Genomic DNA, 26,077 nt, shown 5'->3' on the forward strand with positions numbered 1-26,077 from the left:
GACAATATGCTAATCGTCGATGTATCAACTTAACGAAAAATACATTAGGACATTAGTAGGGCCACCATATCTCGTGTGTTACGCATGACTTGAGCGAAAGGCGTGCAGGTGAAAATTGCCAACAGCTAAACTTGTCAGTTTGATGCGATAACCGTTTCCGGCTATGGCATCGCCCGAGCAAACAGATTGTAAAGTAGTTTTACCAATCCTACTCCAAAAGTAACCGTGGCAGTGAACTTTGCTGCCCACCAGGCTCCAGCCAGTAACAGTCTCTTTGTCGCGTTTCAATCTTGGCGACGGTGGCGATGGCACTGTGATGACACGGGGGCCCACATGAAATCCTTGCTGCCATGCATTGGGCGATAATATACTACATTTCTTGGTTTGGACTTTATAGGCAGCCGACCACTCACTGCAACTCTATAAATCATCTTAATAGGCTGTAGAATTGAGCTGAACCGGCCAACGAAAATAGAGTGAGAGGAGTTTAGGGGTTCTACAAAAGATGATGTTGATAAATACAGGGAAATTTAATATGTTTTAAATCAGTAACATTAATATTACTGTTTTAGTTTTGAAGATAAATCTGCGATACAACTTTTGTTTATTTTTTCAATTTAAATTTTGCATGATGCTGCTTGATGAATTTCAAAAAATTTCAGCAGTGCTTCTGGATCTTCAACAATGTTTGATTCAATTGCAATATGTTTTCCAACAGTCTAGTGAACAAGATGGTTAAGTAGTCAACTGTTGTTCACCGTAATTTTGTTATAGGTGAATAATAACTATATTATGTATTGAAATGCACTAGATCGAGCAGAGTGTCAGATAAATACAAATTCTTTGCAAGGTGTACTTCAAAGATATCATGGTTAAGCAGAATGAAAAAAAAAAAAATTGAATGAATTTAGATCTTTCTACATCGTTACTGTATCTGAAATTAGAAGCTTTAGATACAGTATTCCACAGAAAAGAACAGTACAAGGATTTATGCTATCAATAACGGTATATAAAAACGAGATTTATACACCTAGCAGTGGGATGCTACCTTTTTTTAATCACACGTTTTCTGCATGAATATTCATTTTTCCTAGGAAGGAGCGTAATCGATTGCTTTACTATAATAAATAGGGTAAAATATTTATTAAAATAAACAGGACAATTTGAATAAATAAATTTTTGCCTTTCTCTATAGAAAGGTATTAGAATTGCTGGAAAAAACAACTTTCGAATAAAGCCTCGGAGACCCAAAGTGTTATATACCATTCGACTCAGTTCGACGAGATCGTAAAATGTCTGTGTGTGCGTGTGTGTGTGTGTGTGTGTGTGTGTGTGTGTGTGTGTGTGTTTGTATGTATGTGTGTGTATGTGTGTGCACTTTTCCAAGTTATTTTTATCGCTCAATTTTCTCAGAGATGGCTGAACCGATTTTAACAATCTCGTTTGAAAGCTACTGTCGGACCATTGATCAAATTCGAAGATCAAATGGCTGTGACTGTTGGTTCTGGAGATATGATGGTATAAATGCACAGTGGTTTGAATCGACAAAAATGTGAACTTAATTCTCTAGCTGGTAAACCGTTGATCCGATATACATAGTTTCTTTGGAGAACACATTAACACAAATATACATCGTGATTTGATCACAGTAAAAAATGTGCAAAGCTCACTACGATAAAAGTTCATTTCAACAAATTTTTCCCTTAAGGTGAAATGTAGCGGAATGCGAAAATCGCGTTTTTGATCAATTATTCAAAAACTAGACCGATTTTCGAAAAACCAAAAACACTTAAGTTTTCGAAATCAAATTTATCATAACTAAGTATTCCTAGAATTTTGAAATTTTGCTTTGCCGAGCCGTAATTGGTTTTTGAAATGTATAAACGGTTACTGTTCCGTTCCACGGGGATGACTTTAGAACTGAAAAGTAGTGTTTGTAGCAGAATCTCACTAAGAATCTGAAAATGCAACTCAAAATTATAATATATAAGCTAAAACAACCGAAATTTGAAAAAGTTTACATGAACTTTTCCGCATTTTTTTTATTGCTTGCGCGCTGCTGTTTCATATTGAGGTGGTGTGAGAAATGCACGGTGGGCACGGTGGCATTATATCGTGAGCAAAAATTACATATCAAATAATGGCGCAATTATGCAATATTGGGTGTTGTGTTGAAATAAAAACGAGTTGAATACAATAAAATGGGTATTGTAAGAAATCGTTTATTTTCTAAGTAACTGTCATTTATATCGCTAATAATGTCCAATTCTGTTGAGTTCAATGCATTGATGTTGCTGAAGCAATAAACCTTGGCTGTGTAATATCGTATAACAGGTATTATTTTAGATTGTACCGTATTGGGAGAATACTGAATCCACACCAGGAAAATGTCTAAGTGTGGAAGTCTTGGAATTACATTCCTTTTGAGAAATTTGGCCTTTCTGTTTTAACAGACTTCGCAGCCGACTCATAGCATAGCTTCGATTACATGGCTAGTGCTACGATTCGATTGACACAACAGAAATAATACTTTCTAATTTATTCGAAGATAATAATGAAAGTCAATTAGAATGGAATATATTTGCATTGAATGTATTCGATTAGTAAATTGGACAACGCTCTATCGTGCGAGTCAAGTAAATACTTTTACGTAAATTCTATCTCATCGGCGGGAAGGCCTAGTGAACGACTGGCAAAGATATCGAAAATACTTGAATGTTAATCTCGTCTTCAATCGTTCTTTTGAAGGAGAATCCATGCTTGCTACTAAACTCAGGCATATACATGATTAGCAAGTTGATCAATACATATACATATAGCCTCATGTTAGTCATTCATAATTACTCATGATTTATAGCTCTAGTGTAAGAGTAATCACTAACAATAACGATTGAATTAGCATATATTTAAAGTGTGAAGGATTCAAAAATCCATTACGTCCAGTCTTTTTTACAAGCCAATATAACGAGAGGTAAACCCACTGCGCTCAATCATTGAAAAAAGTTCTTGTTTCTATGTGTCCGTTTTTCTTGGTATGCTTTGTGCGACGGTTCGTTCAACTGAAGCGGATAAAATTTTGCGCGCATTTTATGACGCTACATTTCACCTTAAGAGATAGAAAAACGATGTCTTCTACAAAGTTTTAGAACTTCTAACGAGAAAAAGCTTTGCCGAAGAAGCTATAGGTCTAACGCAAAAAGTTTCGGATATATGAAGCATTTTTGATTGAAACAACTTGAAATCAATTTTTTGTACATAACTTTTTTCACAATTATTGTCAGTGTAACAGTTCAGCTGAAAAGTTCGTATCGTTTAATAGAAACACACATTTTTTGCCAAAATTTGTTTTTATTATTCAACATAATTGCCATCAGAGGCGATACAGCGATTATAGCGATCTTCCAACTTTTCGATACAATTTTTGTAGTACGATTTGTCCTTTGCCTCAAAATAGGCCTCAGTTTCAGCGATTACCTCTTCATTGCTTCTAAATTTTTTACCAGCGAGCATTCTCTTGAGGTCTGAGAACAGGAAAAAGTCACTGGGGGCCAAATCTGGAGAATACGGTGGATGAGGGAGCAATTCGAAGCCCAATTCGTTCAATTTCAGCATGGTTTTCATCGACTTGTGACACGGTGCATTGTCTTGATGAAACAAAACTTTTTTCTTCTTCAAATGAGGCCGTTTTTTTAAATTTCGTCCTTCAAACGCTCTAATAACACTATATAATAGTCACTGTTGATGGTTTTTCCCTTTTCAAGGTAGTCGATGAAAATTATACTATGCGAATCCCAAAATACAGACGCCATAACCTTACCGGCCGATTGCTGAGTCTTTCCACGCTTTGGGTTCGGTTCATCGCGTGCACTCCACTCAGCTGACTGTCGATTGGACTCCGGAGTAAAGTGATGGAGCCATGTTTCGTCCATTGTTATATATCGACGAAAAAAATCGGTTTTATTTCGATATAACAGAACCAAACACTGCTCAGAATCATCAATTCGTTGTTGTTTTTGATCGATTGTGAGCTCACGCGGCACCCATGTTGCACAAAGCATTCTCATATCCAAATATTCGTGAATAATATGTTCAACACGTTCCTTTGATATCTTTAGGGTGTCAGCTATCTCGATCAACTTCACTTTACGGTCATTGAAAATCATTTTGTGGATTTTTTTCACGTTTTCATCGGTAACAGCCTCTTCTGGACGTCATCGTCTTCGGTGCTCATATGACCAGTACGAAATTTTTCAAACCACTTACGAATTGTTGCTTCGCCCGGTGCAGAGTCTGAATAACACTCATTAAGCCATTTTTTGGTATCGGCGGCACTTTTTTTCATCAAAAAGTAGTGTTTCATCAACACACGAAATTCCTTTTTTTCCAGTTTTTTCACAATAACAAAAGTAGCTTCACTCAAAATGCAATATCTCACAAACTAATACTCACACAGCTGTCAAATTTATACACGTATCTTTTGAAGGTTGGTACTAACTGAAAATAGTATGGATTTAATTCTAGTGGCGCCCTCTCATAGAAACGATACGAACTTTTCAGCCGATCTGTTAAACTATGTTCGAGGCAATTACTAAAATCGTAAATTTACACAATTTTGTTGAAGACTGTGCACGAATTGGCCTTTTCCTTAATTTTTTTTAACATTTAAACTTTTATATACAGTAAGTTTAATTACTAATAGGAAGCAGGGTCGCAAACCAAAAGGCACATACATATACTTTTTGGAAAGCTTAAATCAAGTAACATAAGAATATTAAGAAATAGATTCGGGAAACTAATTGAGATCGACAGTTGTTGATGGAATTGGGCTTGGCTCTGCTCATCCGCAGTCTCGTTATTCCATCGTAGCTGGTGGTGATAACGATGAACTGGTCCGGCGGGAAGGGCCATTTGAATTACTGTCTGATGCTGGTAACGATATCGGGTTCGATTCTTGATGTGATCAAGGATCTTCCCGGGTTGGAAATTTTCTTGATTATCCCTAGATAAAGCTTGCTTCATTTAGAATTGGAACAAACTTTTGCTCATATTGTGGCGCTCCTGGTGGACGGATTTGGAAGTTCTTGGCGCCCACGTGTCGGGAATTTGGTCAGCTTCACGTATGATTTTTGACATTCCGCAAATCGACTGCACTTTGTAAACAATCAACATGGAAGCCGAAAGAAGAAAAAAAAAATTGTGCACAGTTATTTGGAAAATCCATTGTGGTCTGCATCTAGGCTAGCTAAACAGACATTAATCAGATGACGACCTGGTGGAATAAGATGGCTGAAACGATGGAAGAAGTAGGTGTGCGCCGCCTAATGAGCCGTGTTACAGGAAAAATTCGAGAATTCCTTCGAAACCGTGACGAATAATTTTATCCGTATTTTTTCTTAAAAGTATGAAGAAAACGCTACATTTGTATATAAAAAAATCATGAATTCAGTAATGAATAACTGAAATACAGGCAATTGTCTTTGTTCCAATTCTATCTGAAGCAAGCTTTAGTAAATCCGAAATATTTGAATGTTATTTTGTGGTCAGTCGTTCTTTTAAAGAAGAATCTATACCTGCTAGATTAATCAGATCGTTTTCTTTTGTTTACTGATTAAGATACGTGCAAAAATATTAATTATCATTTAGATAACTCGTTCTGCTCACACCTTTGTAGGGGTATGAGGTGGGACCATCATCATCATCATCATCTCTTTAAAGTTATGGAGCGAGTAGCGTGGCCCTTTTAAATTGTGTAAATAGGACAACGAAATATAGAGTGTTTTTTTTTTTTGGAATCGGTCGTTAATGTAGCTTTGGTGCAATAGTGTAATGATTGAATATAATTTCATGATGCATTTTTGTATGCAATTGAACAAACTAAAGAAGCATGTTAACGTGCTCATTAAATTTCGAAAAGTTTTCATATTCTTTTAATAGAATATTCCTTATCCGTTCTTTTAATTCCAATCCAATTCAATTCAAGGATGACATCTCACACCATTACCAGTACGCCTGAAAACAAATACGTTATTATGAATTAAAACATACACTGAGAAGAATAATGAAATTCACACTATTTCTAAATAAATAATACTATGAAATGGACATCATTTGAATAAAAAATTCGATTCAAAACCATCCTCGATGTAAAACTAAATTGGAATACATTAATTTCAATGAATATGACCGTTTATTTAAAGTGACGCTTAGTTTTACTTTTAAAGTATATTGAAATATGAAGCACAGTGAAATAACTTTATATTCAATTACCTGCTCCAAATATGCACTGTTGGTGTTGGTGAGAGCAGCGCTGAATATTATTTTTAAGATCACAAAAGAGTTAGTTAATAATTCAAATGCTGGAGCATTTGGTCGATGATAATATTACAATAAAATGCGTGAGTAGTTCAACGTTACATACAGGCGTACTCGGTAAAGTATCAAATCAAATTATGTAAATTATGAGTCTAGACAGTTTTTTACAAGAGAAATGCCTTAACTTGAGTATAAAAACGTGCAAAGACTAAGAATAAAGAATAATAACCAACAAAAACAAGTTTGTTTGGTTTTAGGGAATTTGTAACTAATCTGTTTCCTAACTGCAATTCTATTACATTTTCTACTGAACACTTTGAAGAGGAATTCCGAAAGACTCGGTACTCGCTGAGAGTAAGTCATAATAATAAGCTATAGTGAAAAGTTTTCTCTTTCGTCTAGTGTTAAAACTAATGCTCTATTTTTTATACCTCGACTGCAATTTCTTGCAAAAGTTGTTGCCTGAAGGTAACTTATCGATCGATATCACAAAAAACGCGTGATATGAAAATACACAATTTTATTAAGCTACGTTTTTCCCAAAAAATTGTCATAAAAGCACTCTATATTTGGTTGTCTCATTCACACAATTTAAAAGAGCCACGCTACACACTTCGTAACTTTATATTACTTGATTTAAGCTTTCCAAAAAGTATATGTATGTGCCTTTTGGTCTGCGACCCTGCTTCCTATTAGTAGTTAAAGTTAGAGTTTATATGCATAGTTTAAATGTTAAATAACTTTTTAAGGAAAAGGCTAAACCGTGCACAGTCTTCAACAAAAATGTGTAATTTTACGTTCTTAGTAATTATCTCGCACATAGTAGACACTAAAAATAATTGCGAAAAAAGTTATGTACAAAAAGTTGATTTTAAGTGGTTTCAAACGAAATTGCTTCATATATCCGAATCTTTTTGCGTTAGACCTATAGCTTCTTCGGCAAAGTTTTTTTCTAGCTAGAAGTTCTAAAACTTTGTAGAAGACATTGTTTTTCATCTCGTAAGGGAAAAAAGTTGTTGAAATGAACTTTTATCGTAGTAGGCTTTGCCCATTTTTTATTGTGATCAAATCACGAGGTATATTTTTGTGAATGAATTCTCCATAGGAACTATGTATATCAGATCAACGGTTTAGCAGCTAGAGAATTAAGTTCACGTTTTTGTCGATTCAAACCACTGTGAAATGACGTAACCGACAAAACGTGTTGTTTTTTTTACCGCGCAAGTTCCTCGGAGATGGTTGAACCGATTTCAACAAGCCTAGGCATGTTTGAAAGCTATTATTAGGCCATTGATCAAGTTCGAAGATCAAATGGCTATGACTTTTGGTTCCGGAGATCAGAGATGGCATTTCACCAGAGTTATACACGCTAGAGTCAGATTTTTGCCACACCGAGGATGAAAAAAACGAAGCACCGCTCAAAGAGGAAAGCGCACTTCTTCTCAGTGTCGAATAGACAGCATTTGAGTGTGTGCTTGTGGTTAAAGCAGCTGGCGCGAGTGAAACACATTCTCTTCGCATGAATCGCTCACACGCGCTCTCGTCTAAATACACCCAAGTGACCACTGGCGCGTGATTGTGAGCGAACACTTCTATGAACTTCAATTAATAGAGAGTAGATCTGGCCTTGCTATGAAAAATTTGCAAGGAAAACCGAAAATTTTATGATAAATTGTTTTATTTTGCTGATTTTGCGTGTCCACGCTTCATCTACGAAAACCATACAGCAGAGTGCTCACCGGCGTGTACACCTTTGTGAAAGTATCTGCATCCACCTCAAAGAATTTATTAGCTAATGCTCTAGCACTTTGGTGCGATTCAGTGGAAGAGGTAAAAGGAAATAAACAAACGCACTCATGATGCGTGCACACTTACACAACAGTGGTGTATAAATGTGAAAGAGAAGAGCTCTCGTTGAAGTTGTCAGTGCGAGGGGAGAAATTTTGCTTGCTCTTCGTCACACAGAGGAGATAGACATCTCAGCCGGAGATATGATGGTATAGGTGACGTAACTGACGAAACACGTTGTTTTTTTTACTGCTCTATTTCCTCAGAGATGGCTGAATCGATTTCAACAAGCTTAGACTCGTTTGAAAGCTACTATTAGGTTATTGATCCACTTCGAATATCAAATGGCTGTGACTTTTGGTTCCGGAGATATAATGGTATAAGTGACGTTACCGACAAAACACGTTGTTTTTTACCGCTCTAATGTATATAAGGGTGCCAATTTTTTGGGATCACCTCTAATTTCGTAAAGCGTTATTGTTCAAAAGTTTAAGCACCTCGAAAAAAGTCCTCATGCAAAATTTGAGCTAAATCGGACATGGGTAAGGGGTGCTGCCCAGCGGTTAAAGTTTGAAAATTTTCGATCTTTAAAAAGCACACCATAGGGGGGATTTAGTGTTATCTGAAAAAAAAATTTTTTTTTAGGAAAATATCGACTTTCTGGAAATTTTGAAGTCTCAGCAAGTCGTTTTTAAAAAAATATTTTTTTTCGAGATGACACTAAATCTCGACGTTTCATGCAATTCTAAGACTTTTGGCGTCAAATTTTTTTTTTCGATTTCGAAAATTTTAAGTACACGTTTTATTAAGTTTTTTTTACGAGGAACAGTATTATTCGAAGTTTTATCAATCAAAACAATTATAAAGTCAATTATGATAGTTTATAATAGTTGTGTCCCAAGGCGCACGCCATGGGCCATATGTCAACAAATTTTCAAGCTCAATTTTTGAGTAGGTAATGCCAGAGACAGAACCGCAAGATTGACGTAGGACTGCATTCGAGATGTGTATAGATAGAAATTGATTTGATTCCGTTTGACCATTTAAGATTTGTAGTATTGATATGGACCATCCGGCTTCAAAATATTGCGTTTGTATTCTAGGAAATAGAATGGCAGTTTAGGACATTTTTTTACTTTGATTCAAGAGTAAAATTTCATTAAGTATTGCCAACACCTGCTAATCCGCAAAGTAACACAACTGAAACATAACATTGTCATCCATTACCACTGGCACACACAATTTTCCCCCATACTAAACACTGCTCGGTGCATTTCTCTTGAACTCAAAGCAGTTGAATGTTGTTCTCGCTCCTCCTTCTCTCGTCTCTTCACCATCTCGTTGTTAACTAACTAGATCTTTTGTCGTTCTTAGTCATTTCGTTTCCATACCCTCTTTTTTACTCCGTTTTCTACAAAATTTACTTCTTTATGTTTCTTTTATTCTCTTTGGCAATATCACCATTATCGCCCACGGAAAGCCGCCTCAGTCGATGACCAACATGCGGGCCACGTATCAACGTGGCCTGGAGGACTCTCGTGTTATATTCAATCCATCGGCCACTGCCGATCGCCAGCTGCAGACTGAATTTGACACAATCGACCATTGCGATCGGAATACGACATTACGAGGTCTGTTCAAAAAGTTCCCGGAATTTTTTAATTGCGCGCGTCTGGAGAGTCCGGTGGTCAAAATTTTTTTTTATTGTGTTGGTACATATGTCCCTAATGTATGGTGAAATTTTCAGCTGTATTCATTGTTTACATTCTGTCTTGTAGCGGCTGGTGTAGACGTGTTTTTTTGAGCTCGGCGATTTTTGTTAGTTTAAACAATGGAAGAGTCAAAGAATTTGTATTAAATTTTGCGTGAAAAATGAAATAAAGTGTAACCAAGTGTGCGAAATGTTACAGAGAGCCTACGGTGAGTCTGCTATGAAAAAACAAGTGTTTACGAGTGGTATAAGCGTTTCCAAGATGGCCGCGAAGACGTTGAACGCTCCGGTCGACCCAGCACGTCAATAATCGATGAAAGTGTGGGAAAAGTGGAAAAAATGATTATGGATGATCGCCGAAACACTATTAGAGAAGTTGCTGATGAAGTTGGCATATCAGTTGGCTCATGCCATCATATTTTTTCAAATGTTTTGGGTATGAAACGAGTGGCAGCAAAATTCATCGTTGCTTATTCGTGATTTTTTGGCTAAAAACAAGACTTTAATCATGCCCCAACCTCCTTATTCACCAGATATCGCTTCGTGTGATTTTGTCCTGTTCCCAAAGTTGAAGAGACCCATGAAAGAACAGCGTTTTTCATCGATTGAAGAGATAAACGCAGAATCGCTGAGAGTGCTACAGAGCATTACAAAAAGTGACTATCAGGGATGTTTCGAAGACTGGAAAAAACGCTGGCATAAGTGTATTATATCTATAGGGGATTACTTTGAAGGGGACCATATAGATGTAGACGAATGAATAAATATTTTTATAGAAAAATGAGAATTCCGGGTAATTTTTGAACAGACCTCGTACATAATGATACCATCCTAGTTTTAAGTTAATCGTTAATTAAAATTAGAAAATGCCCTTGGCATCATAGAGCTTAAGCAGTGTGCCTTTAATAAAATTGTTTCAATGAATAAAAAAACTGAATGTTGGTTTTATTTGTATCATGTTTTATTTATTCATTTAATGCACAGTCCGCACGGCAAACGGTTCACTATACTGATTATTTCATTAGATTTTTTCTAAACGGATTATTTTTACTTCCGATCTGCATTTTTCATAAAAGAATTATTCCAGTAGATTTCAATTTCGATGTATTTTTCTCGATTGCGAACTGCCAGCAGCTAGATGATGACGCAATCGCTCATACAGGGTCCGCCATCTAATTTTTTTTTAACTAGCGATTATATCGACATTGGTATCCTTAATGTCACTTCTGATTTGACAGAAATTTGATTTTATCCTTCCGCTGAACGAAAATGGTTCTGTATACGCTTGAGGAACGCGTGAAAATAGTGCAGTTTCACTTTGAATATCATGGTAATGTTGCGGAATGTGTGATAAAAAATCATCTTCTCGGATGAGGCACATTTTCATTTCGACGGGTATGTTAATAAGCAAAGTTGTCGCATCTGGGGGACGGAAAACCCGCACGTTATCATGGAAAAGCCGATGCATCCTCAGAGAGTGACGGTTTGGTGAGAATTTTGGCCTGGCGGCATCATTGGGCCATTTTTCTTCGAAAATGACTTATCAGTCGAAATTCGGATGTGATTTGACGCCGTTAGACTATTATCTTTGGGGGCCTTTGAAGATAAGTGTTATGTAGACAAGCCAGAAACAATTGAAGCCTTCAAGGACAACATTCGTGCTGCCATAGCTGAAATAAAGCTGATACAATCGAAAATGTACTAAAAACTGGACCGACTGTATGGCGTACTGCAAGGCCAGCCAAGGCAGCAATTTTAATGAAATTATATTCCACAATTAACCGGAAGGATTGTACTTTAATATGAAAAAATAAATTTTGAAATCGGATGAACCGTTTGTGTTTTATTGCATGTTAAAAAAAAAAAGTTTCATGGTGGACCCTGTACATAGAGCGTCCTTCTACCGGACTGGTTTGAACGTTTTTTCGAGTTCGCTCCTGCGCTCCTGTTACTTCTCTATATGAACATACTTTGTGATGTCATTATAATTGTTTTTAATCACAGCATGGCATATTAAAATTAGTCATATTGAATATTGAAAACCGTTACATGGCAGATAATTGTGAGAAAGATTATGAATAACTATTGTTTCATTATCACGTGTAAGTTCATGGAACATCACTATGGTGATAAGGAACGGGATGAGATTTTGCCACTCACTCTCTTCGAGTGATCATAATCATCGTTGATTTTGTGGATAGTGATAATCTATCGATAAAATCGGGCATGATTTTTTACAGCAATAATATTTCATGATTTGATATTTTCGCAACACTGGTGGAAAATGAAGTAGTGTTCTTGTCAAAGCAGGCAGCATCAATGGTTAAATTTACAAGACGAAATGGATTGGTTTGGTAGGATTTAGCTTCATGACACTTTTTCAAACTTTTTCAATACTGATAGCTTATGTGTCAAGTACAGTATTTTGAATTTTCATACTTTGTATTTCTGAACATCCTGAACAAAACCGAGAAAGTTCCATTACTGTTGGAGCATCCCTAATTAAAAATGACATCGACCTCGGCCGCGTAGGCCAAACCGAACCAAAAACTGAGAAATTACTTGACAATCTGCGTGCGGGACAATGCCATTATTTTCGTTACAGCTTAACGAAAAACAGCATTGCGTCCGCCGAAAGGGTGGTGCAATTACAAATATGGAGGCGCCAAAGAATCGCGACGACGTCTACGACGACTACGACGACGACAATCGGTAGGAACAATCATAAATACTCCGGCAAACAGCATCCACGCATGCTGTTCTGCTGAGGCCGGCCATCTAGCCTAAGTACAATGTGCGTGTTTCGATACTGCAGGAATTAAAAACCCAAACCCATGGTCCCAACGAACGACGATTATCAAACCCGAAGAGTTGATGGTAAGTGTTAATTGAAATAAGATGTAATCTTTGGTTATACTTTACTAGCTCTTTTGTGGTGTTGCAAGCATCCGACCTTTCCTGCAACGGAAGATTGCAACGGGATGAAGGCGGACACAGGCAGCCGGGCCGGCCGACTGATATGGAATGTGCATTCCTTCAGTGGCCGACCGGTATGCACTTTTAAAACGATGTGATGCTCTGGTAACTGGGCAGATTGGCACCTCTCGACAAGTTGCTAATAATCCTGTCGACGTTACGAAATGTATGTTTTAATTTTTACTGCGCTCGGAAGTGTGATGTGTTATTTAGCCGGGCTCAATTTGCATATCAGTGGTTTAGTTTAGTGCAGTGTTATGAAGTGCCGTATCGTTCCATTCTTATCGTTTCACACTTTTCGGCTGGTTATTTACACGGTATCAAGGCAAACAGGTTTACTTACCATAGATATATCAACTGAAACGTAGAAGCATATTTCGCCTTTTCTGAAAAGGAAAAAAAAGATACAAACGTTAACAATTTCGATTTCAAACATAGAATCCATTAGACGTTATAGTATAATAAAAAGTCTCGAAGAAAACTTATGTAATCTACCGTTTCTCTCTCATTTTGTTATGTATAATCTAGCTTAAAATTATCGCTTTCTATACCACCAGCTAGATTTTGGCATAATTGAGTAATTATCCCACATGAGCAAGGGTCAGTGACTTAGTAAAAAAAAAACACACGAATCGAGTAAAAGTTGTTTTCTTAGAGTTTTTCAACTTTAATAATCAATTCATGACAATTATTTTTATTTCGGGCATATGGTCACCTCTGCTCTTCTGCACCGACGCCATAAGGTGGGTTGAATTTTCGGCCGGCCAATTGACGGAACCAAAACGTGAGATAATATTATCTATTTAAACTAAAACATTATCTATTTAAACTAAAAACATGAATGGTTACTTTGATGATTTGGAAGAAATAATCGTTAGGGCCCGTTCACCGTGACGTTATCTTCATCCTCATTTTTAAGAAAATAAGGACCAATGATGCCACCAGCGTGAATTCCTCGCCAAACAGTAAACTTTTCTGTGTGTAATGATGTCTCGAGAACTTTCTGCTATGCTTCGTTAAGTGGGCCGTCCATGAACGCCAACCAACATCACGCAATTTCCTGTGCGTTTCACGAATCGAACGATTGTTCTAGAAATAAATTTTCACAACTTGGGAGCGTTGTTCTGGTGTAAACCTATCCATAATGAATTGTCAAATATTACAGAAACATGACTTTGACAGTTGGAAATGAATTTGACAGTTGGATGACCAGAAAGACAGTTATGCTTATCAGAAGATGTGACACTCTGAAAACTTACTTTCCCCATGAAGAAATTTGGAGGTTATGATAAAAAACTAGATAAATTTAATCGCCGTTCAAGTTAAAATTATTCATAACATTAGTCAATTTCCTTGTTTACAAATAAACCCCACTCAGAAGCATGATATCATTTGAATATTTCGAGGGGTTTAGATGATTACATACTGTTATATCAGGTGTACAACTTTGCTTCCGCCGTTTTCCGATAAGTGGCTGTACAACTAGAAGCATTGCTTGATGAAGATTCGTGCCAAACCCAAGAAGAGCTTGCCGAATCGTTGGGAGTGAGTCAGCAAGCCATTTCAAAACGTCTCAAGGCCCTGGGCATGATTCAGAAAGAAGGAAACTGGGTGCCGTACGAGTTGAAACCGAGGGACATCGAGTGCCGTCTATTTGTATGTGAGCAACTGCTTCAAAGACAAAATCGTAAGGGTTTTTTACATCAAATCGTAACCGGTGATGAAAAGTGGGTTCGAAACGATAATCCTAAACGCAGAAAATCACGGGGAAAGCCCGGGCATGCTACTTCTTCGAAGGCAAAATCGAATATTCACGGCGCCAGGGTTATAATTTGTATTTGGTGGGATCAGGTCGGTGTGATTTACTACGAGCTCTTAAAACCGGGTGAAACCATCACAGGAGATCGCTACCGATTGCAACTGATGCGCCTTAGTCGCGCGCTAAAAGAAAAGCGGCCACAATATCAAGAGCGACATGACAAAGTCATCCTCCAACACGACAATGCTCGGCCTCACGTCGCAAAAGTGGTCAAAAATTACCTGGAAACGCTGAAATGGGAAGTCTGACTTCCACCTATTCCGTTCGATGACACCCGGCCTGGCAGATCAACCTTTTCAATCTTTCGAAAAGTTGGAAAAATGGATTGCTTCATGGATAGCGTCAAAAGAGGACTCCGGGATACGAAAATTGCCGGAAAGATGGGAGAAAGTTGTCGACGGACAATACTTTGAATAATCAATCTATAAGCACTTTTTCGCAATAAAGCTTTTAATTTTGGAAAAAAAAAACGGCGGAAGCAAAGTTGTACACCTGATATATTATCACAAAAGCTTGTTTAAATCCTTTTAATGATGTAACAAAACCTTTCACAAGTTACTCCTGTTCTCAGATAACAGGCATTTCATTGTTGGAAATCAACGCAACTGACAGTGACGATTATATCGAAGAGAGTCCACATTATACTGATAATAGAAAAAATATACATATTGTTAGTTTTCATTGAAATCGAGCATCAGAAACGGCAGACATGTCGGGCTGTTTTAGAAACAATTCGTTACCACAAACCATATCTTTTATAATTATTACAGAGGATTAACTTAACTTAACTTAACATAACTTTTATAATTATTACAGAGGATTAAATTAAATGAAAATGTATCATCTGATATGTAACTATCCTGCATTGACGCAACTACGTATCCGGGTTTTTGGTTCTCCATGCATGGTTAAATCTGTGAATGGGGAGCTAAAATCGAAAGATATTCGTTCTTTTCTCAATCAATGTTATAAGGAGCTACAGTCGGAGGGGTTCAACGTTCTTCTTGGAGTAAATAAATCCTTTCTGTACTGACTTTAGAAGGTTTTATCAGATTGTTTGGCATCCCTTATTAGATTGACAATATCTATCATAATTATCCTTATAAACAAAATATGTTTCTACCACATGTTAATACCTATTCAACAATCCATAGATTATAAAAATCCGTTTACTATCAACGGTTATATCAATATTTTTGAGGAATTGACTTTTCCGCTATATCCAAATAATAGGAGCTTTAAGAAAAGCATAGTAGAGTGATTCGGAAGCAAGATTAGATACAATATTCTACGCAATGGTTTCTAAATACTTGGAAAATGTCGAACAGTGCTCTTCAGCATGGATATTTTGCACGTATAGTTTTTAGTCGGGTTAGATTTTGGCAACGTAATTGGTCGACTATGACGTAATATCAAGGTATGATCGATTATCATTACCTTGATTAAGAAGACCATAATTTATGAGGAACGAAACTTTAAGATATTGTAAATTTTTCTAAAACGGGAAAGAAAAAAAATTGTTTTTCGATAGTTTATAACAAAACCAAATGCTTTTAAAAATTATTAAAAAAAATTTGAAAAGCAAAACACAGAGGAATATTTTTCGAAATGGTTAAATTTTAAAGATTTTAAAAAGAACATGGTAGACTTTTTAAAATTGTTGAAACATTTCCTACAATAACGTTCGATCCAATTTTCTGAAAGTACGCAAAATGTGGAATGTGTTAATCAAAATTTTTCAATTTTTGCCTTTCTCATATAGAAAGGCTATGCAATCACTGTGGAAATCGACTTTTTAACCGAGGCCCGGATGGCCGAATGTCATATACCATTCGACTCAGCTCGACGAACTGAGCAAATATCTGTGTGTGTCCGTCCGTGCGTGTGTGTGTATGTGTGTGTGTGGGTATGTAACAAAAACATGCACTCACTTTTCTCAAAGATGGCTGAATCGATTTTTACAAACAAAGATTCAAATGAAAGGTCTCATAGTCCCATAGCCTGCTGTTGAATTTCATTCCGATCCGACTTCCGGTTCCGGAGATATAGGATGACATGTACCAAAAAAGTGAAAAAATATGCACTCACTTTTTTCAGATATGGCTGAACCGATTTTCACAAACTAAAATTCAAATGAAAGGTATTATGGTCCCATAGCTTGCTATGTGAAAATTTAAGAAAAAGTTTACACTCAATTATCTTTAGAACAACTCAACCGATTTTCTCAAACTAAGATTCAAATGAAAGGTCTTATAATATCCTAATAATTTGTGGAACATTTTATCTGGATCCGACTTCCGGTTCCGGAACTAAAGCGTGATAAGTGGAAAATTACCAATTTTATTAGTATTTTTCCACGAACGATGGTTAAAAACATGTACAAATCCCCTTAAAACTGTCTGCTAAATTCTTCTAGTTTGCAGAGCTTGTTAGTTTGTGGGCATGAAAACTTAATTCGGCACTACTGGTCCCCTATTTTCCTGTTCCGAGAGCACCGAAAGTGGAGAAGAAAAACTCCTAAAACTAAATTCACTTCGATTTCTCTGCGATACTTCAACCGATTTTCACAAATCTTGATTTGAATTAAAGTTCATACTGTCTTTAGAGCTACTGTGAAATTTCATCTGGATCCGACTTCCGGTTCCGCAGTTACAGGGCGATGAGTGTCAAAGTTTTCATATCGCCATATAACAGATCGGCTGAAAAGTTCGTATCGTTTCTATGAGAGGGCGCCACTAGAATTAAATCCATACCATTTTCAGTTAGTACCAACCTTCAAAAGATACGTGTATAAATTTGACAGTTGTCTGATTATTAGTTTGTGAGATATTGCATTTTGAGTGAAGCTACTTTTGTTATTGTGAAAAAAATGGAAAAAGGGTATTTCGTGTGTTGATGAAACACTACTTTTTGATAAAAATAAGTGCCGCCGATACCAAAAAATGGCTTGATGAGTGTTATCCAGACTCTGCACCGGGCGAAGCAACAATTCGTAAGTGGTTTGCAAAATTTCGCACTGGTTATATAAGCACCGAAGACGATGAACGCAGTGGACGTCCAAAAGAGGCTGTTACCGATGAAAACGTGAAAAAAATCCACAAAATGATTTTCAATGACCGTAAAGTGAAGTTGATCGAGATAGCTGACACCCTAAAGATATCAAAGGAACGTGTTGGACATATTATTCACGAATATTTGGATATGAGAAAGCTTTGTACAAAATGGGTGCCGCGTGAGCCCACAATCGATCAAAAACAACAACGAAAAACCATGCTGAAATTGAACGAATTGGGCTTCGAATTGCTCCCCCATCCACCGTATTCTCCAGATTTGACCCCCAGTGACTTTTTCCTGTTCTCAGACCTCAAGAGAATGCTCGCTGGTAAAAAATTTAGAAGCAATGAAGAGGTAATCGCTGAAACTGAGGCCTATTTTGAGGCAAAGGACAAATCGTACTACAAAAATGGTATCGAAAAGTTGGAAGATCGCTATAATCGCTGTATCGCCTCTGATGGCAATTATGTTGAATAATAAAAACGAATTTTGGCAAAAAAATGCGTGTTTCTATTAAACGATACGAACTTTTCAGCCGAACTGTTAGAGTGACAATATGTACAAAACCGAAAGAAGAAGAAAACACAAAACGAACAAGGCGTTCTTTGTTCTATTTCGTACACGTTGTGTAGTGATGTCAATAATAATAATAATAATAATAATAATAATAATAATAATAATAATAATAATAATAATAATAATAATAATATAATAATAATAATAATAATAATAATAATAATAATAATAATAATAATAATAAGAGTAATAATAATAATAATATTAATAAAAATAATAATTATTATTATAATTATAATAATAATCCTACTACATGTTTTATGCTGCTGATTCATGCTGATTAGCTTGACTTACATATGCAGAAGTAACAGAAACGCAGGTTCATTTCGTTTGTTAGATTTCTTTTATTTGGTTTAATCGAAATAGAGCATGAGATAGTAAGTATGAGTTTAACTACGTTCAAAACTGTTCCAATTTGTAGGTCATATTTGTTGGTAGCAAACGAACCAACTTCGGCTATTCCGTTTATCTGGATCCGGTTTCGGAAGAATTGGAAATAGTGATTAAAAACTGCAAAAAAAAGGATTTCACTCACTTTTCTAGGAGATGGCCAAATCGATTTTCACAAACTTATAGGTTCAAAAGAAAAGTCTTACAGTTTCATACGGAATTCCTTAATTTGTTGTGGATACTACTTTCGGTTCCGGAACTACAGATTAAACAGGATTTATAGAGTTTGTGAGATTAGATCCGAACAAATTATCCTATTTCTATTGAATAAAAAATTGTTTTTGCGAATTTCACGGTTATATTTATGATGTAATGAGTAATATGAGAGAGGCATCATTACACCACTAGGTGGATTAAAATAGGTTTTTTATAGTATAGCAATAATTTCATTTTAAGACCGCTGTAAATCGATAAGAATAGTTCATTATCGATTTACAGCGGTCCTAAAATCGAATTATTGCTATACTATAACCGGGTGTGAACCAAAAAAAAACATTTTGTTAAAAAACAATATTTTATTCAAGAAACCCAAATATACTTTTTATTTGTTCCAGTTTCTGCACGTAAAGGGGGAGGAGCTTAGTGTAAAAATGTCAATTTCAAGACTATTTTTTATTATAAGTTACCTTTACAATTTCTCTAGTTTGCAGTCTGCAACCGAATGAGAGTCTGCAACCGAATAAACCATTAATAGTCCCATAAATGATTTGCTGAATGTATCCAAGTGCGACTACCGGTACAATTTTTTACAATATTCAATTTGTCAGAGAGAACCATATAAAAAATTGTAGGTCATATTGGTGTTTGGTTGAATGAACCGAATGTCACTATACCGATATCCAGCTTTCGGCTCCGGAAGTACCGACAATATTAATCAAATGTAACAATCAAAATTATCGCATCTGGAGTGAAAACCAGCTAAAAGCATTGCAAGAGCTACCAATGCATCCCAAAAAAGTCACTCTTTGGTGTGGATTATGAGCCGGTGGCATTATTCGTTAATTACCGGCCGACATGTTGTAGAGACTGTACCAAAATTGGACCCTGCGCATGGGCCATCTAAAGCGGAGCAGCGACCAATATTTGCATGAAATCATCCTCCAACATTAAATTATATTGATCGTCCTATCGATTCCCATAAATATTGAATCAATTTTCTCATTTTTTTGGTGTTTCTTTGAAAATCTAACCCCATATCTTTAAAAAAATCACCCTTTACAAACTGTGATAATAGAAAAAAAGTGCTTAGTCCACCTAGCAGTGATATGATACCTTTTTTTATCATCCGCATGTGTTTTTTGCATGAATATTCTTTGGTGTTTTAGTTCGCATAACATTATTTTAATTACATTCAAACGGCAATTCAAAGTTTAATTCACTTATTACCCTGTAATATCGAAACTGCAAATCGGATCGAATTTGAATCTAAACGTGTAATAATCGATTGAACCTTTCATAAGATGTTGAAATAAATTACATTTTAGAGTTTACGGTTATTTACAGTACTACCAGAACCGGTATTCAGGAACCAGCATAACCGAAAACGATTCGTATGGCCATGAATTAATATGACGTATAAATTGCAATAGTTTTGAGTCCAACTTTGAAGCTGTTTTGGTTTGTCATGTTCTGTATCGGTTAGAATTTTAAAAACTCTTCACCCTGTAATTCCAGAATCGGAGAAAATTCAATAATTTTGAATGGGACCATAAATCCTTTATTTTGAATTTTTGTTTTTGAAATTTGATTTGGCCTTTTTTTAAAAAAAGGATTGAGCTTCGAGAAACGACTCGACACTGGAACCAGAATTCTAAAATCGGTGTAGCCGAAGTTAGTTAAATCCACCTCAGGAGCTGTACAGTTTAGATATCTTTGAGAAATCGTAGTGCGAATTTAATTGTTGGGTACCTTCCGAATCGAAAACTGAATACCGCAAAAACTAAAATAAGTTTATCTACAAACCCGATAAACCTAATAGATTCATGTGAAAAGAAATTTTTTATACCAATCACCCTGTATCACCTAAATGTCAATACTCAGTTGAAAATGTTGGATAACTATTACCGTGCAAAATCTAGGTCTGGAAACATATTCTGTTTTCAAGATCCAGTGTGACAGATACTGTCAAAAAACTGAAAATTTTGACATAAAACTTTTATAAGCCAGTAAGTAAACATCCAATCTAAAAACCATTCAATAGCGTTCTGTGTGACGGGGAGACCTTTCATTTGCGACGGTCCAGCCGTCACTGAAATCCCGCCTCTTAGTTGACAACACACATACAGAACCACCAAACCAACCACCCACACACACGCATACACACACACGCACAAGGTAAAACTTTGGTTGCTATGAAGTAATAAGAAATTTGCTACTCTTCTCCATTATATAAAAACTGAAAAATATTAAAACATCTTTTTTAAAAAAATCTACTTTTATACTATGTTTACACTGGCCGAAAATAACATGTTTTAACGATAGTAATATAAAGTCAAAACCGCACTGTTCACACTAAGAAAAATGGTTGTACCTATCTGCGTTGCCAGGTCATTTTTCCAAAAATATGTAGTCGACGCAAAAATCTATCAGTATCATATCGGTATCAATATCTCTTCTACATAAGTAGTAGAAAAGGTGAGCAAAAAAATGTTCTATTTAAGCTAAAAACTAACATGTCTATTTAAGCTAAAAACTAAAATCAGTACTTATCTGTGTGATCCGTGAATTATCGGTATTTTGGGAGAACATATCTGTATTGTGATATAGAGGTAAAAAATCTGTATAAATATCGAGAAATCGGTATACCTGGCAACGTTGGTACCAATGTTCAGTTTTGTTTTATTATGATTACATGGCTACTTTGATGGAAAACTGCTATTGTTGAACAGCTTGTCAATTGACATAGTCGAAAAGTGAAGGAAAATGCTAGCATGGTTGTGCTTTACTGACAATTATATCGTGTTATTTCGGGAAAACATGTTTTAATGAGACTGTAAATCTTGATTTCCAGTGATCTCTCTCAAAAACAATATTTGACCTGTTGAAAAAAATGAAAAATGTACCAATGAAACAATTTACAAGCAATAACAAAATTCCAAGTTCTTGATAACAAAAAACTACAAAGGCAGTTTGAGGTTGTTCGGTTTTTTCGTGAATAATTTTCTGAAATTTTTGGATGCCCAAAAAGAACCATTCAGTTTGTTTCCATGAACGAGATTTTCCTCGACTGCGAAAGAACAGAAGAATTTAGATTAATAGCCCCACCAATCCATAAATGGTTCATTTACCGATGTGCACAGCAATCTTCTCTCCGGCATTAAACGATCCGCACAGAGTGCAAGTCGGTTCGATACTGATTTTTTGTAATGTGGCCTTTCTTAAAAGAGAACAATCGAATTGATAAGCGACTCTTTTACGAAAACCATGAACCTATGTACACCGAAACCTCCTTTTGGGATCTAAACGAAACTTTCTCAGTAACAAAAGTTTGTGCAGTGAATATTTTAAAACCTAATCATATGGACATTTTCGGAATGGATTTGATGAGTAGGATCCGGAGAACGATGTTTGGGATAGTTATAAAATCCAAAATGACGACTTCCGGATTATCGATATTTCGGGAAAATTACAATTTTCGAGACGAATTTGATTTGTAGTTACCGGAAAACGATGTTTGAGGTAATATCTAAATCCAAGATGGCGTCTTCCGGATTATCCCTTCCAAAAATACACATATTGTAAGAGATTTCAAAAAATATCGATCAACCGGCAGTCGCCATCTTGGATTTCGGAACAACCCCAAACATTATTTTTTGGCGTCTTATCATAAAATTGGCTTCATGATCTTCCGGTTTCTACTAATCAAATCCGTTATGATAATATCCACATTGTAATGGTTTTCAAGAAACATCAATCAACCAGATGTCGTCGTGTGGGTTTGAAGGAATATCCGGAATATATAGTTACAACTACTGAAATCGATGCGTAGAAATACTTCCAAGTAGTGAGTGTGAAGATAGTTTGAATTCGCACTCATTCGTATAAATCGAAGACGTAGTCCTACGTCAATATACAATTTGGCATAGTTATGCGATTCATCAACACTTTTTGTACTCTGAATTTCATATCTCAATATCTCTGAAATGGATGCTTCAAGGAGAAATCGTGGATATAAGAAAATGTATTGCTCTTGAGGTATGAACCCATATTCTGGGATTGAAATGAATATTTTAACATAAATCTTGAGGTTTCGCCAATACCTTTAAATTGAACACTTAGGGGTTTTGTGGGTTTGTGCAAAAAGTACATCAACATCAGTGCTTATTTAAGTAATTCAAATTGAATTGTCATCTCAATTCATTAGCCTTCTTCAAAATTTATTTATTTATTTATTCCATTTATTCATCTGACAATATAATAAGTCTTAATGAATATATCAGTCAAGTTATAAAATATTCGATCGTAACACTTTCTGAATAAACTTATGTGTCGGTTCATTAAAATCGAAAAGATTTTCAACAGTGGAAAATGTTCTTATACATGTAGTTATCGGTTCATGGAATCCGAACGTCGTTCGATGATATCTCGGTTGAAGTAGACTAGTAGAACGCAGCAATCGTTGCGTGGCACGGAAATCAAGTAGAGACAAAAGTTGCGGTGAGTCGATATCGCCATTGATTAGTTTTGCCACAAACACAGCTTGTTGAATTTTCCTGCGCCGTTCCAATGAATCAAGACCTATCAGACGACAGCGATCGGGGTACGGTGGAAGGTCAAGCGGGTTTTGCCAGGGAAGATTTCTTAGAGCCAGTCGGACAAATCTTTTCTGAACACGTTCAATCCGTAAGTTCCAAACAATCTGATACGGGCTCCAAACTAAACTAGCATTCTCAAGTAGCGGTCAAACCAATGAACAGTATAATGCCTTCAAGCAATGGGGATCTTTGAAATCATGTCCGATTTTGGCAATAAAACCCAGTTGCCGTGTTGCTTTTGAAATCAAAGTTGAGCGATGTAGGTTGAATGTAAGTTTGGTATCCAACAAAACACCAAGGTCGTTAACATGATCAACTCTTTGGAGCGTTTGTCCGTCAATTTGATAATCAAAATGCAATGGATTCTGTATTCGGTGGAACGTTATGACCTGACATTTCGCAGTACTGATAATCAGCCAGTTTCTTTTGCACCAAGCAACAAATGTATCGAGGAGCTGTTGGAGCCGGACACAGTCGTCAATAGATCGAATTACATGGTACAATTTCAAATCATCAGCGTAAACTAATCTGCAGCCGTTACTGAGCAGCAAAATAGCATCATTGAAAAACAAAGAGAACAGAAGCGGACCCATATTGCTGCCTTGAGGAACTCCTGACACATTCGTAAACTGAGATGAAACGCTCGAGCCCAATTTTATTCGTAAAACTCTACCACACAAGTAAGAGTATAACCAATCAATGAACTTTTGGGTTCCACCTAATCGCGACAACTTTCGAAGGAGTATTCGGTGGTCTATTCGGTCAAACGCTGCTTTTAGATCCGTGTATACCGCATCGATTTGTACCTTTTCCTCCATACGCGAAATGCAGGTCGAAGTGAAATCTAATAAATTTGTGCTGACCGAGCGTCCAGGCATAAACCCATGTTGTTCAGTTGAGATATAATGTTTAGTGCGAAAGAGCATCTCATTGCTTACAATTATTTCAAAAAGCTTTGAAGCAGCAGATAAACTTGTTATGCCTCGATAGTTTCTTACATTACGACGGTCACCACTCTTGAATACAGGGAACATGAAGGATTGCTTCCAAATCTCAGGAAAAATGCCTTGCTCGAAAGATTTGTTGAAAATAATGCACAGAGGCTCAACTAAAGCAGCAGTACAATTAGTGTAAACTGCAGCGGGTATTCCATAAGGTCCTGCTGAATACGATTTTTTCAGTTTCTTCGCAGCGGCAAGAATCATTTCAGGAGTAATTATAAACGTATCCATACGCACTAAATTTTCAGGAACGTCCATAGCAGCGACATCAGCTTCGGCGTCGGAAGCAGTATTTTCAGCAAATACCGAAGCGAAAAATGTTGCGAACAGCTCGCACGAATCCACCGTTGAGTTAGACTCCACGCCATCGAGACAAACATTTAGAGGAATTGATGAACATTTTCGCTTTGAGTTGACAAATGTCCAGAACTTCTTGGGATTCCGTCGAAGGTCAGTTTGAACTCGCATGACATAATCTTTGTATAGCCGCGCGTTCAATTTACGATAACTTTCACTGGAGTATTTGAACATTCTTTGTGTCTCAGCATTATGAAAACGACGATGTTTGCGTTGCCAGGCATTACGATCCCGCTTGAGTTTACGTAAGTACGCTGTAGTCCAAGGAGTAGCAATGGGTCGTTTTGCTAATGGAAGATTAGAACTGAGCCATTGAAACAAAACATCACAGAATAGCGAAGACATCTCATTCACGTTATCGATTTCATACAAAACAGACCAATTAACATCCTGCAAATATGCTTGAAAGGCAGTAAAATCAATTTTTCGGTAGTTCAATGGCATTGATTCGACAATAAGCTGGCTATCACATGAAACGCTATCACAATCAACGGGCAATGAAACAGCTAAAGGCGGATGGTGAAGGTCCACGGGTAGTAGTGGGGCAACACAACGATCAACTACCAATTGGTTCTCTAACGAACAGAAGATCAGATCGAGCGTTCGACCGAGATGATTTTTATGGCGATTCCTTTGATATAAATTTAAATAATCCATACCATCTATCAGTGTCGTACTGGCAGCGGGTAGAAGAGAGGAAGGAGATTGTGTTTCGTCTGATCCATGACCCCACGTTATCCGTGGCTGGTTGAAATCACCGCACACAAAAACAATATCACTTGCGGAACTTTTGCTGGACAGCTCCGAAACAGTAGAAATGTGCTCATCGATCACACCAACTTGCTGGCTTATATCGGGAGGGATATACACACCGCACAGAAATATCTTTCGGTCCCGCACGGTAGCACATACACACACTTGTTCGAGGCAACGACCATTCACCGTTTGTACAACAGTGCTGGCATATTTTTGAGAAACAGCAACTAAAACACCGCCAAATTTTGATTTGACACTGTTTGCTAAGCTGCGGTCGCAGCGGAAAACGTTGAATGCATTTCCAAATAACTGTTGGGAATTGATCCGATCGTCGAGCCCGGTCTCGGTAAGAATGATGATATCGTAGTTGCAGTCACACACTGCCAGGAAAAGCTCGTCGATTTTGGTCCTTAAGCCACGAACGTTCTGGTAGTATACCCATATTTTATATTCATTTCGTTCATCACTCTGCAACACGGGATCATTTAGTGAAGCGATAGTTGAGTTAATACAAAAATACTCG

General features: G+C 36.7%; 1 protein-coding gene across 2 annotated transcripts in view; it reads right to left on the bottom strand.

Moving 5' to 3' along the window:
• The window catches only part of LOC131434615 (protein muscleblind), a 961,748-nt gene that overhangs the window by 875,992 nt on the left and 59,679 nt on the right, over nucleotides 1–26,077 (bottom strand). For both annotated transcript variants that reach the window (XM_058601504.1, XM_058601506.1), the window contains exon 2: nucleotides 13,131–13,173. The gene's annotated coding sequence lies outside the window, so the exon portion shown is untranslated. The remainder of the gene's footprint in view (nucleotides 1–13,130; nucleotides 13,174–26,077) is intronic.

The sequence above is a fragment of the Malaya genurostris genome, chromosome 3 (assembly GCF_030247185.1).
Source record: "Malaya genurostris strain Urasoe2022 chromosome 3, Malgen_1.1, whole genome shotgun sequence".
NCBI lineage: Eukaryota > Metazoa > Arthropoda > Insecta > Diptera > Culicidae > Malaya > Malaya genurostris.